The sequence below is a fragment of the Bufo bufo genome, chromosome 5 (assembly GCF_905171765.1).
Source record: "Bufo bufo chromosome 5, aBufBuf1.1, whole genome shotgun sequence".
NCBI classification, from domain to species: Eukaryota; Metazoa; Chordata; class Amphibia; order Anura; family Bufonidae; genus Bufo; species Bufo bufo.
Window position 1 is genome coordinate 487147100 of NC_053393.1, and position 17221 is coordinate 487164320.

At 43.1% G+C, this 17221-nt stretch overlaps 1 protein-coding gene across 7 annotated transcripts in view; it reads right to left on the reverse strand.

Moving 5' to 3' along the window:
• Positions 1 to 17221, reverse strand: part of DIP2C (disco interacting protein 2 homolog C) — a 442508-nt gene that overhangs the window by 415741 nt on the left and 9546 nt on the right. The window contains exon 1 of one of the 7 annotated variants that reach the window (XM_040434210.1): positions 826 to 884. The exons of the other annotated variants lie outside the window; for them this stretch is intronic. The gene's annotated coding sequence lies outside the window, so the exon portion shown is untranslated. Of the gene's footprint in view, positions 1 to 825; positions 885 to 17221 lie in introns of those variants that run through there. 7 annotated transcript variants of the gene reach the window in all.

Below are 17221 nucleotides of genomic sequence, written 5' to 3' on the forward strand. Positions count from 1 at the left end.
GGATGTGCATCCCTCAAATCTCCATCAACTGCAAGATGCTATCCTATCAATATGGGCCAACATTTCTACAGAATGCTATCAGCACCTTGTGGAATCAATGCCACGTAGAATTAAGGCAGTTCTGAAGGCAAAAGGGGGTCCAACACCGTATTAGTATGGTGTTCCTAATATATATATTCAACCACCATCGGAAAAATGTCACTCCCTTAAAGGGGTTTTCTGTTTTAAGTCAACATCCGTTAAAATAACCATTTATGAAGGCAGCTGTAATTTTGTAATGTATATCTTCTACTTTTATTACTCCTATCTCCTATGGTCACATGACCATGTCCATGAAATTATTTCCTGTGATGTTATGTCCATGGATGTGTCAAAGCAGCAACATAGGCAGTGATAGGGGAGCGTCTATGTAACTAGCTGGGCGTTGTTAGTGGTGGATCTGGAGATGTGTCAGGGAAAGAAGGGCATCATGGGTTTGGTTGGATACAGCAACAGGAAGGGCTACATAGAGGAGTGGTGTGACTGATGATGAGCGATTGGTTTACATGGTGAAAACGGGTCAGGAGAGTCCAAATGGAAAAAAATATATAAAATAATAATATATGGAAAAGATGTACATGAGCACATATGTTAAAGACCATAGTAATCCTGGAAAACCTCTCAAGACCTATAATTTCACATAATCAAGAGACTCAGCATCAAACAGCAGTGACATGGCGATAAATAAGAATCAGGTGCACTGAAGACTATTCATTATAAAGGAAAACCCCACATTTTAATTGGAAGAACAGATTGAGGTCGCTCAGGTGTGATCTCAGCATTTACCTGCTTGCGGATGAAAAACAACTCCCTTATGAGCAGGCAAATCCTGGCGGCCCCCCTGCTGTTCCTTAGCCGGCCACTTTGCAGTGAGTCTTCATTCCCTTGGGTGTTCTTCTCAGTGTGACTTTCCATAGTGACACGTCTGGTACTTCACGACTCAACAAACACCATTCCTCTAGCTATGTATAGCACAGCACAAAAGGATGAATTCACCTTTATAAGCACATCCTAAGAAACCAAACTACAGCTCATTCAGGGCTAGTCACAGGCTCTCCTCCATTGAGTCAACCTATGACCTATGACCGGACCCTCAAGTCACAAGAACAAGCCAAGTGCAGCAGTAAAATAGGAAACCTGGCAATCAGTAGGTCTTAAATTTATATCTCTAAGTAGACATTAGAGGCTGCTTACACGGAGTAACACATCAAGATGTCAGGATCAGGAGAGGACTATTCATTTGCTGGGAATAATTTACATTGCAAGGCCATACAGTACAAAGTAAGTGAGATGGGTCTTACGTGCTTCTGAAACGTCCAATTGATTTTCTATAGATTACTTCTTTGAAAAAAAATATATATATATATATATTTTTTTATTTTTTTTTCAAAGAAGTAATCTATAGAAAATGAATTGGACGTTTCAGAAGCACGTAAGACCCATCTCACTTACTTTGTACTGTATGGCCTTGCAATGTATATACACACACACACACATATATATACACACACACAGAATTGGGGGGAGAATTAAAGTTATCCTCTGAGACCAGGAATCCTTTTTTCATATTAGCAGCCCATTATGGAAATCATGGAGACCATATGTTGGTCAAGTAAAGACCAGCATATCATTATGATGGCTCTCTTAAAGGGTTTTTCCGAGGATTTTATACTAATGACCTATCTTCTGGATAGGCCATCAGTATCTGGTGGGGGTCTTACACCCCCTCCCCCCAATCAGCTGTTTGATAGGCACCGGCGCTTTTAGCTAACCTGTGGAGAGAAGACACTTTGAGTATTACTTACCCTTCCATTGCTCCATCAGATGTGCTCCTCTTTCTTACGGTTCAGCTGCATAATGTAGATGTAGCTGAAAAGGAAAAAAAGAGCACATCTGGTCCAACATCAGAGGAAGGGACCACAGACCGTCAGGAGGTCATGTGACCCTAGCCGGGATTGCAGAATAGGTGGCGCCACGGAAGGGTTAATTCTGCTCAAAGTGTCTTCTGACCACAGGTTAGCTGAAAGACTTTAGGTACAGGCCCTGGAGAACTCCTTTAAGAACAAAACACACGACAAGATTGTGAACAGATCCACACTTTGAAGATTTTGCTTGCCCATTTTAGTCTCCTCCCGTTCCCATATGTGACCTATCTGCTGAATGTATCACCTGGGGCCCACACAGCAGACCCCGTGATATAAACCTTAGACCAATGCACGTCAGTGAAGGCTAAAGGAAAGCTTAATTTGTTAAGCTTTTGCTTTACAGTTTTTTTTCCCCCCTTTCCAAACTGAACTACACGGCTTATGTAATGGAAAAAAAAAAAAAATCCTCATGAACCCGGGCAAAAGAAGGAAAAATTATTTCAGTGATGTCATCAAATGAAAACCAGATTTAAGGAATCTTTATTAATTAAGTCTTTGCAGGCTTTTTACGGGTCATTCAGGAAGTCAAAAGGTTAAAAAAAGAGCATTTTCAAATAACTGGCATATTTCTCTCCCCTGGTGGAAGACTTCCAGATTGAGATGCAGTGCTGGATTTACCATCTCTTTTAATTATATATGAATGGCTGGTATGGAGAGAGGGGGGAAAAAAAAAAAAAAAAAAAAAGGCCTGCATTAATGATTCAGGAATTACAATGAAATGCAAGCGTACGGATTCCATTGCTTCAAAAAATGTGGTCTTAAGACTGAATATTACCAGAGATGCCGTGTGTATGAACTAAATCCTCACTGCTGAAATCCATGTCATCTTTAGGATTCGCTTTAGCTGTAGAAAATTAGAGCCTCGGCAAATCCCAGGAGATCGGGAGCTACATTTCTTGGGTAAATTTTAACTGTGTAAGTGTGAGCACATCTTTCATGACTCCTTGGGGAATCCGTGAATTTATCTGGATATTGAATTCTCCTTCTTTCATTGGATAAAATACACCTAGTACACTTATCGGTCTAGATATTTCTAGAAAATGCCAACTTCATTTTTCTTTGGATAAGCAAAAAAGAAAATAAAACACAGTTAAAAGGACCCAGAAACCCACCCTGCAGAAGAAAGCTTCCGATATATCTACCATCTCAACAGCCACTCTGAAACCTGGTCAAAGTAAGCTATTTCCCTCTAGAAATCCTAAATCCACCATGTTCCCTTCTTTATCAGGCTTCCAGATTTTACATGATGGGTCCATGGACAGTGACATCTCTTTCACAGCTGAGGATGAGGGAAGTGCTGTGGTACCTGGCATATGCACAGATGAGATGGATTCAGCAGTTTGTGCAATACCACCCAGTCTACAGCATCACTTCCATCGTGGGCTGCAGAAGTAATGCCACCATTCATACACTTTTCCAGAAACCTGGCAAAGGACATGACATTAATAGATGTAGGATTTTCAGAAGAGATGTTACGTGACTGGATCCTACAGCAGCTGATCCATGCAACTTTGAGATGATACGTTTGGTATATTGGAAACCTTCTTCAGGCATAACATAATTGATTAAGATGGGTTCTAGGTCCCGCTGGGTCTCGGAAACCCCTTTTAAACTATATGGCTCTACAGACAAAGGACTAAAAGAACTGTCCCACCTGGACAACCACTTCTTAAAATGAAACTGGCTTCCAAATACCTAGAAATCAACTGATCTGACCAAATGAATTGTGAGGCTGCACATTTCCCCCACATCGCCTACTTTAACAACTATATACCCTAATATGGGAACCCTTTCAAAATGGCTGTACCTATTAGGTATCTCACTCAACCTCTTCAAAAATATGCACGATCAGCAAAGCGTTCAATTTAATTCACTGAGGTAACTTCTTTCCCAGAAAAACAAACTATAAGCCACTTAGAAGTCCAACATGCTTTTTCTTCATTTTCCCTACTACATAGTTGGGGGGCAATTGGAGGGCCCCCAAAGTAATTAGATTGATGGCAGATGCAGACTAAGTTGATAGGATCTGCAGGCATAAATTGTATGAACCTTACCAATGGATCCTGCCTAAAATACCCATTGATTATACCTAATAATCGAGAAACTATGAGCAGATATTAGAAATATATGGTCACAAAAGGTACTTTTAAATCAAAAATTTGACAATATATTCAAATCTGAAGGAAAAGCCTCATCATATATAGTACAGACCAAAAGTTTGGACACACCTTCTCATTCAAAGAGTTTTCTTTATTTTCATGACTATGAAGGCATCAAAACTATGAATTAACATACATAACAAACAAGTGTGAAACAACTGAAAATATGTCATATTCTAGGTTCTTCAAAGTAGCCACCTTTTGCTTTGATTACTGCTTTGCACACTCTTGGTATTCTCTTGATGAGCTTCAAGAGGTAGTCCCCTGAAATGGTCTTCCAACAGTCTTGAAGGAGTTCCCAGAGATGCTTAGCACTTGTTGGCCCTTTTGCCTTCACTCTCCCGGTCCAGCTCACCCCAAACCATCTCGATTGGGTTCAGGGTCCGGTGACTGTGGAGGCCAGGTCATCTGGCGCAGCACCCCATCACTCTCCTTCATGGTCAAATAGCCCTTACTTTCAAAGTTTTCCCAATTTTCGGATGACCGACTGACCTTCATTCTTAAAGTAATGATGGCCACTCGTTTTTTCTTTACTTAGCTGCTTTTTTCTTGCCATAATACAAATTCTAACAGTCTATTCAGTAGGACTATCAGCTGTGTATCCACCTGACTTCTCCTCAACGCAACTGATGGTCCCAACCCCATTTATAAGGCAAGAAATCCCACTTATTAAACCTGACAGGGCACACCTGTGAAGTGAAAACCATTTCAGGGGACTACCTCTTGAAGCTCATCAAGAGAATGCCAAGAGTGTGCAAAGCAGTAATCAAAGCAAAAGGTGGCTACTTTGAAGAACCTAGAATATACATATTTCAGTTTGTTCACACTTGTTTGTTATGTATAATAATCCACATGTGTTAATTCATAGTTTTTGATGCCTTCAGTGTGAATCTACAATTTTCATAGTCATGAAAATAAAGAAAACGCTTTGAATGAGAAGGTGTGTCCAAACTTTTGTCTGTACTGTATATATTCTTAAGGACATTTGCTATGAGGGTTTACACCATTGGACCGTTACGTGTATGTTGTACAGTATAGTAACGTTTAGTGAATAGGACAAAGCTGCAACACCAAACACAGCTGCGAAGTACGACATGTGCCATAAGAACCATGGAAACAATGAAGAGGCGCCAAGCGCCGTAGCCTCTCCAAACAGGCTGACTAGTGGGGGATGACTAGAAGTCAGACATCCAAAGATCTAATATGGAACTGCATTGTAAGTTAAGGTCTTCAATTTCAAAAACTTCCAGATCAGCAAGCTAGAATTGTCATAGCAAATGGCTTATTATTACCTATTAAATTTCTGTGACAGTGCTATGTGCCAAACACTAAGGCCGATCTAGGTGCTGCCACACATTGCCTGGTACGAGAGGGCAACTTTTTTCTTTCCTGTGGAGATCAATGAACATCATATTGCAGGCTTCATTATTTGCACTAAAAGTTATGAATGAATTGCTATTAGCCTTCAGTAAGGGTACAGAGGGGAGGTAACCCAACTGGTTACCTCCCCTCTGTACCCTTAGGCCCCTTTCACACGGGCGAGTATTCCACGCGGGTGCAATGCGTGATGTGAACGCATTGCACCCGCACTGAATCCGGACCCATTCATTTCTATGGGGCTGTGCACACGAGCGGTGATTTTCACGCATCACATGTGCGTTGCGTGAAAATCGCAGCATGTTCCTCTTTGTGCATTTTTCACATAACGCAGGCCCCATAGAAATGAATGGGGTTGCGTGAAAATCGCAAGCATCCGCAAGCAAGTGCGGATGCAGTGCGATTTTCACGCACGGTTGCTAGGTGACGATCGGGAACCGATCATTATTATTTCCCCTTATAACAATGTTATGAAGGGAAAATAATAGCATTCTGAATACAGAATGCATAGTAAAATAGGGCTGGAGGGGTTAAAAAAAAATAATAATAATTTAACTCACCTTAATCCACTTGTTCGCGCAGCCGGCATCTCTTCTGTCTTCATCTGTGAGCAATAGGACCTTTGATGACGTCACTACGCTCATCACATGATCCATCACCATGGTGATGGATCATGTGATGAACGCAGTGACGTCATCAAAAGATCCTACTGCTCACAGATGAAGACAGAAGAGATGCCGGCTGCGCGAACAAGTGGATTTTTTTTTTTTTTTTTTTAACCCCTCCAGTCCTATTGTACTATGCATTCTGTATGTTATAAGGGGAAATAATACAATCTATACTACAACTAACCCAAACCTGAACTTCTGTGAAGAAGTTCAGGTCTGGGTACCACAGTCGGTTTTTTATTACGCGCATGCAAAACACATTGCACACCCGCGCGATAAAAAACATCGGAACGTCAATCGCAGTCAGAAAACTGACTGCAATGGGGTACCTACTCACACGGTTTGCCGCATTTCACCGGGACGCATCCGGACCTAATCCGGACATGCCCGTGTGAAAGGGGCCTTACTGCAGACAGTTAGCAATTCATTCATAACTTCTAGTAGAAATAATAAAGGAATAGCACAACATAGAGGCCATAAGAATAGATGCTCCAGAATTGTTATTTACATGGGGAATGCACTGAGCTATTAAAATAGGCAGGTCAGGAGTGGCGAGAGGTCCTGTAAGTGCTACTTCAATATTATCATGGCACTGTGCTGTATCAAAGGCCAATCAAATGCAAAGTACACATTACAAGCACAGTTGCGATTCCCCCTTCAGATTTACTAATGAAGCTCCAGAATTCTGTAGCACATGCCTTGCCCACATTATTAAAGTGCTACACTTTTTAGCACCTTGACGGAAATGGGTTGTAATTTAAAATTACACAACGTGAGCCAAACTTGTACCGGAAAGTAAGCCACCTAAAGCTACTTTCACAATAACGTTTTGGCTTTCCGTTTTGAGATCCGTTCAGGGCTCTCAGAAGCGGTCCAAAACGGATCAGTTTTGCCCTAATGCATTCTGAATTTAAAAAGATCCGCTCAGAATGCGTCAGTTTGCCTCCGTTCAGTCACTATTCCGCTCTGGAGGCGACACCAAAACGCTGCTTGCATCGTTTTGCTGTCCGCCTGATGACGAAGCGAGCCAATGATCCGTCCTGACACACAATCTAAGTCAATGGGGATGGATCCGTTTTCTTTGACAATAGAAAACGTATCCGTCCCCCATTAACTTTCAATGGATCCGTCATGGCTATAGAAGACATAATACAACCGGGATTCCGTTCAGTGACGGATGCAGTGGCGGTTTGTATTATTGTAACGGAAGCGTTTTTGCAGATCCATGACGGATCCACAAAAAACGCTAATAATGTGAAAGTAGCCTAATACGTACAAACACCCGACCAGACAGTCTACTGATGGCTGCTCCAGATTTAGCATCCAACATCGCCCTTTTGATAAATCTAAGCATCTTTAGGACCAAGTAATATTAGACAAGTTTAGTAAATCTATCCCTAGATTTTGCCACCTAGGACCTAAGGATTAGTAAAGGCCACAGTGTCAAGGATGGCTCTCTCCACATAAAAAAAACAACTCTCTTTATCTACAAAGCCATACAACGTATCATCTTCCCCAAATGTTTTATGTTCCTAGAAGTTCACATTAAGTGATGCAGAAGAATTCTCTGGAGAACACATAGCCTTTCCTTCACAACCCATGTTCTTCTGGAATGTCCATCTATATATGAAAGTTTAGAAGTGACTGTATTTCAAAGAAATGTTATGAACAATGGCACTATTATTCTACTCCATATTGGAGGTCAAGCAATGCAGGGGGGACAAGGCCCAAGCTCACGGAGCTGCAATGTGTGGTAAGTCAGGCCCCTCAGAGGGTAGGGGAGTAGCAAATGTCAGAAGAGATGTTTTTATTAGTGAAATCAAACACGAGTGCACATAGCAAGCACCACAAGTACCTATGCAGTTCCTGGCAGCGTCTGATAAAAAGTTTTTCAAACAAGGAAATTTGAACCCATATTGTGAAAAGCCTATTCTTCCACTAATTCTGGAGTATCTTTTTCATAGAACTCTACATTGTGCGGTTTTCTGTTATTCTCCTGGAAGCAAATGAATAAATTGCAGAGCGCCACCCATTTCCACATTGAAAATCGGAAGGGGTGGCACCCAGCATCACTAGCAATGAAGCTGCCGCCAGATGAAACCAAGCAACTCCCCATTAAGGGAGAACCTGCAGTTTGAGGAATGAACCTGAAAAACTATCTTCAGCGAGATTTATTGTAAGAACACTAGGCCACCAGTGACATATATATGTGACATATCAAGCACTCAGCAGAAACACATGAATAACTTACTGGGCGTTATCATCGATATGCCATCATTAACTGAACAGCAACCAACTCGGTCTACTATGCAGTTGATGCTGCTGTGCAGTTCCGGGTGCTGACTTTCAGTGCTAAAGCTTCACCTAAAATGATCAGCGTGGTGAGAGTGCTGGACCACTGCCAACAATCCAGTTATGGCCTTTCCTGAGGACGGCCCATTACTTCGTAAAAGTTGGACAACCCCTTTAAGCAACCGTGCACAGTAGATAAAATTTGCCGAAGCCTCTGATTTTCTGCGGGGTTGGCCAGAGTTGTGATGTGTATGGAGGACCTACCAATCATGCCGCGATGGCAGTGGAAAGAAAAGTCAGGCATGTTGGATTTTGGCACACCTGCCATTCTCATGAAGATGTAGCCGGAGGGGTCGGCTGCAGGTTATTCCTCTATCTTCACAGAATAAAGAAAAATGCTGGTCCTGGTGGAAGGGTGGAGTTGAGTGAAATAGCTGTGAGCATTCAGCCAGCAGCTGCTGCGTGTGTATGGCTTCAGGCCACCAAAAATAGAGATTTTTGATCATTAACCATAATAACTTTAGTATCTACGATACTAAAAATGATTGGCTCAAAGCAATGGAAATCATAGGACCATCCAAGAAAAACTACATGTGTGAGCAATGGAATCTAGGAAGTTGCTCCTACCGCCTAAATTTTTGTTTCAAATTTAGCTACTTTAAAAAATAAATAAAAATAAAAAAAAGTCACACAGGCTCTTGGATTCACCGGTCAGCCTCCATTCCTATTATCCAACCTTAAACCTTTTGGTTTGGGGTAATCTGTCTTCCACACTTGACACGTAAGCATTTTTCAGACTTTACATTAGTCTACATCAACAGCCGATACAAATCTCTCCGTACATATCACCTACCAGAGAGCGCTGCTCATGGAGTGTTTGCCGCCTGGATAAGTCACTTTCAGAGATGTCACTGCTATGGTGGCGTCCTACATGAGCTTCTACCGAATCACATCGGGAAAGAAGCAATTGTGTAGGTGCCAGACTAATTTGCACAAACCATTTACCGGCTGCAACTGCAATCCCTACTGCAATGGCCTGAAAGTAACAGCAATTTACCTGTATATATACAGTACCAAAGGGGCCTAAGAGCATAATTCAATCTCACAAAACAAGTGTGCATCCAGCCGGCAATCATTTTATAGCACATCAGTGGTGACACTTATTTCATGCAATTGACGAAGACAAAGAAAACCGTAGATGCTTGATCAATGTAGGACCAACCTTCCATATGAAGCACAAATGACCAGATTGAAGCTTATTTTCGACAGTTTATGAAAAGACCTTAGCAGTCTGACTACAGATTTCTTGTGGGTATACATTGAGTTTTACAAAAAGTCTAGGGTGAATAATGTGTTACTAAGGGAGCTGGACGCCAACGTAACTTTGGTGTATCGGTGCCCTTCTCGAAAACCTTTCTGCCTTTTGTCCTCTGTCAAGCAATTCCCAAATCTGAGACGGTACTCACATGAATTATACTTTCGAATTTTGAATTTGTCGAAGCCATCCCTGATGTGTATCCAATAAATGCAACACCTCAGGTGGGAATATGCCCTCCTAGGCTGAGGACAGGTCATCAGTTATGTCTCAGGAAAACACCTTTAAAGAAAGAAAATTGAACACTGCAGCAAAGAATCCTGGGTGCAGCATGAAGGACCAACCAGCGGCAATCTCTTATGTGCCATTTGTCCTTCCGCTGTACTGTATGTGATACCACTGGACATAAAAAAAATAAAAATGTGGAGAACTTGTAGTGTCACCCAACATCTGTGTGGCCACCAAACATGTGGCCTAAACAGTGCGTGCATTTGGCTTTCAGTGTAAAAAGGATCATGACTGTAGGTTCCGAAAAAACACAGATACATTTTTGTATTTAAAAAGGGGTTGTACCAAGTTTTGAAGTTATCCCCTATTAATAGGGGATAGAGGACCCACAGATGCTGATCCCTAAAGCTGGGACCTCCATCAATCCCGAGAACGGGCTCCCATTCCCCTGTCCGCACATCCGCCCTGCGCTGCATTCATTTTCTATGGGCTCCCCGGAAACAGTGAGTGCTATATTCGGCTATCTCAGCAGTCCCATCGAATGGATGGCAGGAGGACAGGAGGAGGAGGGGGAACAGGACCCCATTCTCAGGATCGGTGGGAGTCCCAGTAGTTGGACCCAGCGATAGCTTAGCATAACCCCCTTTATATCCCTGCACTGCAAGGCTGCATTCTCATCGGCGGCAAGCTGATCCGGCACAAATGCCGGCTGGACAAAAAAAATCGTTGCATGAAACGCATTTATCACCGCCGGACCTCATTACAGTCAATGGGGATCCGGTGGTGAACTAAAGAATCCAGCACTGCCGGATCGGCCTGTTTTGGCAGAGGTTGCTGGAGATGTGAAAGCATCAGTAAAAGACGGCAAGTAGAATGGGTTATGTACGTCAATTACATGGCGGTAATATTATTTATGCTGATGGAGAAGACCAGACTGCCTCCTAATTGAATTAATTTGCCTAAATAGCATCTTTTTAATGCAGCACTTAGGCTTTATTCAGAAGAAGCTTCATGCCGCTCTTTTGATCTCAGCTGTCAAATAGGAGACACGCTGGCTGATATGACGCTTATAAAGAATCATGTAAAATCTGAACAGGTCACTATTTAATATATACAGTGACACAAGGCAAGAACAATACACGAAGGCGCGCGAGTTTACGTCTGATCCTGGTTTCATCGTTGGTCACAGATGACAACTTGAAACATGAAAGACCTGTGATGGGAGGAGACCCTTACATGAATAGGATAGAAACAAAATAATAGGGCTACTTTCACACGTCGGGGTGAACACCTGTCGGATCCGTCCTGCCCACTAGTGAACGTGTGCCCCCGGACTGTCCGCTCCGTCCCCATTGACTATAATTGGGGGCGGAGGGGGAATTCTGGCGGAGGCACGGCGAGAAGGATGCCGGAATAAAACGACGACATGTCCGACATTTATTCCGGCAGCCTCTCGCCGTGCGCTGCTGTGTCTCCGCCGGAACTCCCGCCCCCATTAAGTCAATGGGGACGGAGCGGCAGTCCGGGGGCACACGTTCACTAGCGGCAGGACGGATCCGACAGGCGGTTCACCTGAACAGTAGACTAACCAGAAATTTCCAAAGACCTGGGTGGTCAGACTGACTGTACCGCAAAGAAAAATCTAAAACCTCGCAGGTACAGATCAAGTCACGAATTACAACAGAACGAAGGATGAAAACATTAGTGACATTATTCTTTAAAGGGGCCTACCCTATAATTAATGTAAAAAATTTGCTCTGCTCGATTTCTTCTGGCTAGCAGCTCGGGGTGTGCCCTTTCTGCTGCAGCCCTTTCTCTATTACAGTTTGGGGGAGGGGGGGGGTCCTTTCTGCTACAGCTCTCTCCCTGTAACATCCATAGCTTCTAAAACTAGATATGGCTGGTGGCAGTTGAAGGATGGGAACAAAGAATGTGTGACCACCTCAGCAATTTTACTAAAATGGACGGAAAAAAACAAACAGCAGTGGCGCTATACAGATACATTATTATTGAATAACTCACTGGCTCTACTACATTTTTAATTAAATACAATTACTAAAATATTCAGATCCAGGTGCTGGGAAAACCCTTTGTTTTGCTGTCCATCCATCTAGCTACCAATCAATCAATATCATATCTATCCAGGGGTGGGACTGGGAATTTAAAGTGCCCTGGGAGAAAAAAAAATACTAAACGTGCCGTAAATTGTAGGTGGGTGCAAATTGACATAAGGCGGGCAACACAAGTAGGAGGGGTCAAAACAAGCCACAAGTTGGCAGAGAGAACAGGGCGGGGCAAGCAATACTGCAGCACAAAATACCGCCCCGCAAAACCAAATTCCACAGTACAGCATAAAATACTGCCCTATCACTACACTGAAGATGGTGATACAGATGAATTCAGAGGGATACCTGCGGCTGGCCAGATGCACAAGTACCTGATCCTCCTAGCACTAATTAATGCCGAGAGCATCAGACTGTTACATACCTGGCCAGCAGCCCCCTGGGTATCAACCCACCGGGAAGTTTCCCTGTAGTGTCTATGGCCAATCCGAACCTGTATCTATCCCTCCATCTCATATCATGCATTATCTATCTATCCTCATCTACAGACCGAAGTCAGTGGGTGTAGCTAACTTAAAAGGGGTTGTCTCACTTCGGCAAATAGCATTTATTACATAGAGAAAATTAATACAAGGCACTTACTAATGTATTGTGAATTGTCCATATTGCTTCCTTTGCTGGCTGGATTATTTTTTCCCATCAAATTATACAAGGCTCACTTCCATGGTTACAACCAATCCATCAGTGGGTGGCCATGACTGCACACTATAAGAAAAAGCGTCAGGGACCGTGGAAGTGCACATAGGCTGGGTGCTCTTTCCTATAGTGTTCAAGCACGGCCACCACTGCTTGGATTGCAGGGTGGTCGTCACCATGGAAACGAGCAGTGTATCATGTGATGGAAAAAGGAATCTAGCCCGCAAAGGGAAGCAAAATGGATAATAATATATTAGTAGTGGCTTGTATTAACTTCTATACATAATAAAAGCTATTTGCTGAAGTGACAAAACCCCTTTAAGACGGGTTTAGGCTACTTTCACACTTGCGTTCAGAGCGGGTCCGTCTGATGTCTGCACAGACGGATCCGCTCCTATAATGCAGACGTTTGGATACGTCAGAATTTTTTTTAAACTATAATGCAAAGTGTGAAAGTAGCTTCAGACGGATCCGTCCAGACTTTACATTGAAAGTCAATGGGGGACACATCCGTTTGAAAAATTGAGCCAGAATTGTGTCAACTTCAAACGGATCTGTCCCCATTGAACTTACTAGTGTAAGTCTGGACGGATCCGTTTGCCCTCCGCACGGCCAGGCGGACACCTGAACGCTGCAAGCAGCGTTCAGGTTTCCGCTTGCTGAGGGCGGGAGCTGAGGCTGAACGCTGCCAGACTGATGCATTCTGAGCGGATCCGCCTCCACTCAGAAGCATTAGGGCTGGACGCATGCGTTCGGGGCCGCTTGTGAGCCCCTTCAAACGGAGCTCACAAGCGGAGCCCCGAACGCTAGTGTGAAAGTAGCCTTACACTGCACGATGTAACAGCAGATTGTCGGGAAAGAAGTGTTCCTTCCTGACAGTCGGCTGCTCGTTCAGTGGAGGAGACCACAGCATTTACAACGCAGCGATCACCCTTCACAGTAATGAGGACGGGGATTGCTTATAGCGATCCCTCGTCTTCATACTGAATCAATGTTTTTTCTGGGCAGCAGATCGCTGTTTAGACTGCACGATCTGCTGCCCAAAAGCCATGGTCTGTGGTGCCTCCATGAATGACAGGATCACCTGATGAATGATCGAGTGATCAGCGGCACATTTAGATGGGCAGATTGTCAGGAACGAGTCGTCCATAGGATTGTTTGTTTCCTGATAATCCGCCCAACAATCGGGCAGAGTAAATCCACATAAACCTCCAGTAGCTAAGTTAACTCTTGCATAAACAAATGGCCACCTACTGAATAAGTGCCACCTAGACGAGTCCCTGGGTGGCACTTAACAGCGCTAAAGAATGCGAAGCAGGGCACAAGATCAGAGTAATCACCAATTACCAGTATTTAAAAATACACTTTTTAAGAAGATGACCGCTCAGTATCTGTATTTGACCTCCTACAGATAATTTTGTCGATTCTCTTATCGATATTGCAATAAATCTACTAGAATTGTAATAGTTTCTGGGTATTTTTAATGCAACATTGTATCCTAGTGCCCAACTGAATTAAGGCTATTGTCCCAATGGTCCAAAAGGCAAGAATCTCGCTTTAGAAGCGAAAAAAAAAAAAAAAAAAAAAAAAAAAAAAAAAAAAAAAATCGGCATAGGTAGATATATTTACCCAGCTCTTAAAGGGTTACTGGACATGCTTTACAAAGCAGGGGACAAAGGAGCGCGGCTCAGTATTTAGAACAATCCCTGTCTTTCATGCAAAGTCTATATCCCCCAAATAGCGACCTCATTACCTTCCTCAATGACAAAGTCAACAAATGCAGACAGCGCCTGAGGAGGAGGATCCTCGAGAGGAGGCTGAAAAGGCAGAGTCAATAGATGCACTGGACCTATTCAAATACTCTTTCATTACACTCTGTTTGCTCTTTGGATACCATTGTGCCTGCTGCTTAATCTCAAAATCTCCTCCGTACCTTGCTTTCTGCTTCAGTCTGTGAACCGTCACACGTTACGGAGAAGTTGTGGCGCTGAACACGCACCTTCACTTTCACGAGAGGCGTCTCTGCCTTCTATCAGCGCTCAGAAGAAGAGGCCTCTCTGTCCGCTAGGCCAGACTTCTGACACGCAGGGGATGATCACACAAACATCATCAAGGCGTTTTATTTCTCGTAATGTCACACACAACCTGACACTGCTGTGCTACAATACAGGAAAAAAAGCCCTGATGATGTCACACACAACCTGAGACTACTGGGCTACAACTGTAATCTATTATAGGTGGCCGACTTAGGGCATTTTTTTTAATAATGGGGGACCTGGGAAACAATTAAAGTAGCGCACCCTCGCATATTTTGGTATTGTCGGCAACAAATGTTAATAAGCTCTCTATCCAACTACTAGAACAGTCAGTAAAGTGGAATTTTTTTTCTCTGGTAGCTCCTCCTGGGGTTCTCCTCCTTGGGAGCCCTAGGCAATTGCCCAGTTTGGCACCCCCTAAAACCAGGACTACTTAGAAGTTGTTTAAGAATTTAAAAAAAAGTGTCAAACATGACCTACGTTAGAAGTAAGCTACAGTGTGCTGTCCCTTTAAAATCTCTGAGGAATGCAGGACTTGGGACCCAGCTGTCCACGAAGAACAGCTTCCAATACAGATCTATTAGCACAATTTGCCCTCTACATTAGCTTCTTTCGAAGCTCTGTCAGTGAGCCCTGATCTCTTGATGCCAAACATCAGTACAAGTGGGTGAAAGCTGCATCTCCGTCCTCAAAAACACAGTGGTGACCATTGTTGAGCAAGGCTGCTACAGCCTGCCAGCCGCATGGACCCCTGCTATTGTCCCATCCAAGGTCATTTCCCATATACAATGAGGAGAAGTCAGCGACAGTGAGAAGCCCAAAAAAGAAGGAATGAACTGCGTCCCTCACTGGAGCAGAACCCCTGCCAAGATGAGGAACGGCATTATGCTGCCAGTCTGACTTGTATTATGTTAACACCCATGTGACACTGACACTGCCAACAAACAATGAGATGGTCAAAGAGAGGAACAAATCAGTAACAAGGATAGCTATATGCAAAGCCCAAAACGCGTTAGAGGAGGGAGAAATGGACACTTCACTGCCCTTAGAGAGGTTTACGTCATACACAGCATTTTCACCTTAAAGGGAACCAGTCACGTTACAGATGCAGTTTTTTTCTGAGTGGTATAGAGCAGGAGGAGCTGAGGAGATAGATATATAGATTTTTTTAAAGTTTCAGTGTAACCTGTATTTTATTCATTTAAATCTCTGCTCATTCTGGGCTTAGGAGTCCAATGGGCGGTCCAACTCAGCTATTTTTGTATGCACAGTAATATAGTGAAGGCTGTCAATTACAGAAAATGATAGGCAGAGGTTCATCATGAGGGGAATGTTTAGCTTGGCAGAAGTCTGAGAAATTTGTGCCACATTTATCCAGAAGTGTGACCTGCTCCTATCTCCCGAATGGGGCCTCCAACTTGAGGAGGAGCACATCACGCATATGCAGCATGCTCTGTTTTAATTTTTTTTAGGGAGTTTTTTTTTTGTTTTTTTACACTTGTTTTGGGTGCTTTTTTGTGGTAAATATGCCAGCTCCAGATATTAACTAAAAGTCTATGCAAAGTTAGAAACAAAGGGCACACATGTTTTTTGCTACTGATGTTTTTTTGTGGGAGGCAGCATAATCTTTACTGGGGGGGAAACAAAGGAGAGCATAATCTATACTGGAGGGGAAACAAAGGAGAGCATAATCTATACTGGGGGGAAACAAAGGAGAGCATAATCTATACTGGGGGGAAAACAAAGGAGAGCATAATCTATACTGGGGGGAAAACAAAGGAGAGCATAATCTATACTGGGGGGAAAACAAAGGAGAGCATAATCTATACTGGGCGGAAAACAAAGGAGAGCATAATCTATACTGGGGGGAAAACAAAGGAGAGCATAATCTATACTGGGGGGAAAACAAAGGAGAGCATAATCTATACTGGGGGGGGAAACAAAGGAGAGCATAATCTATACTGGCGGGGGGAAACAAAGGAGGAGAGCATAATCTATACTGGCGGGGGGAAACAAAGGAGAGCATAATATATACTGGAGGGGAACAAAGGGGGAGAATAATCTATACTGGAGGCACAAATTGGAGCACCCACCTATCACGTCGAGGAGATTTCTGTATATATTTGTTTTCTCAATAAACTTTTATTAGTTTTTAGAAATAGTCGGTCTCAATCATCCATATATATCCAGAAGTTAGAGTGCCCCTCAAAACATTTTATACTCGAGAATTCTCTCTTTTCACAGCATTGGGTGAGGCAAGGGGAGTGAACCTACTATTCCTGAGGTATTTGGTGAAGCCACGAAATTATCTATTTTTTATACAAATTGGAGCATACCTTATACTAGGGGGCACAAAAGGGAAGATACTTTATACTAGGGGGGCACAAAGGAGAGCATAATTTATCCTGGAAGTATTTATGAGG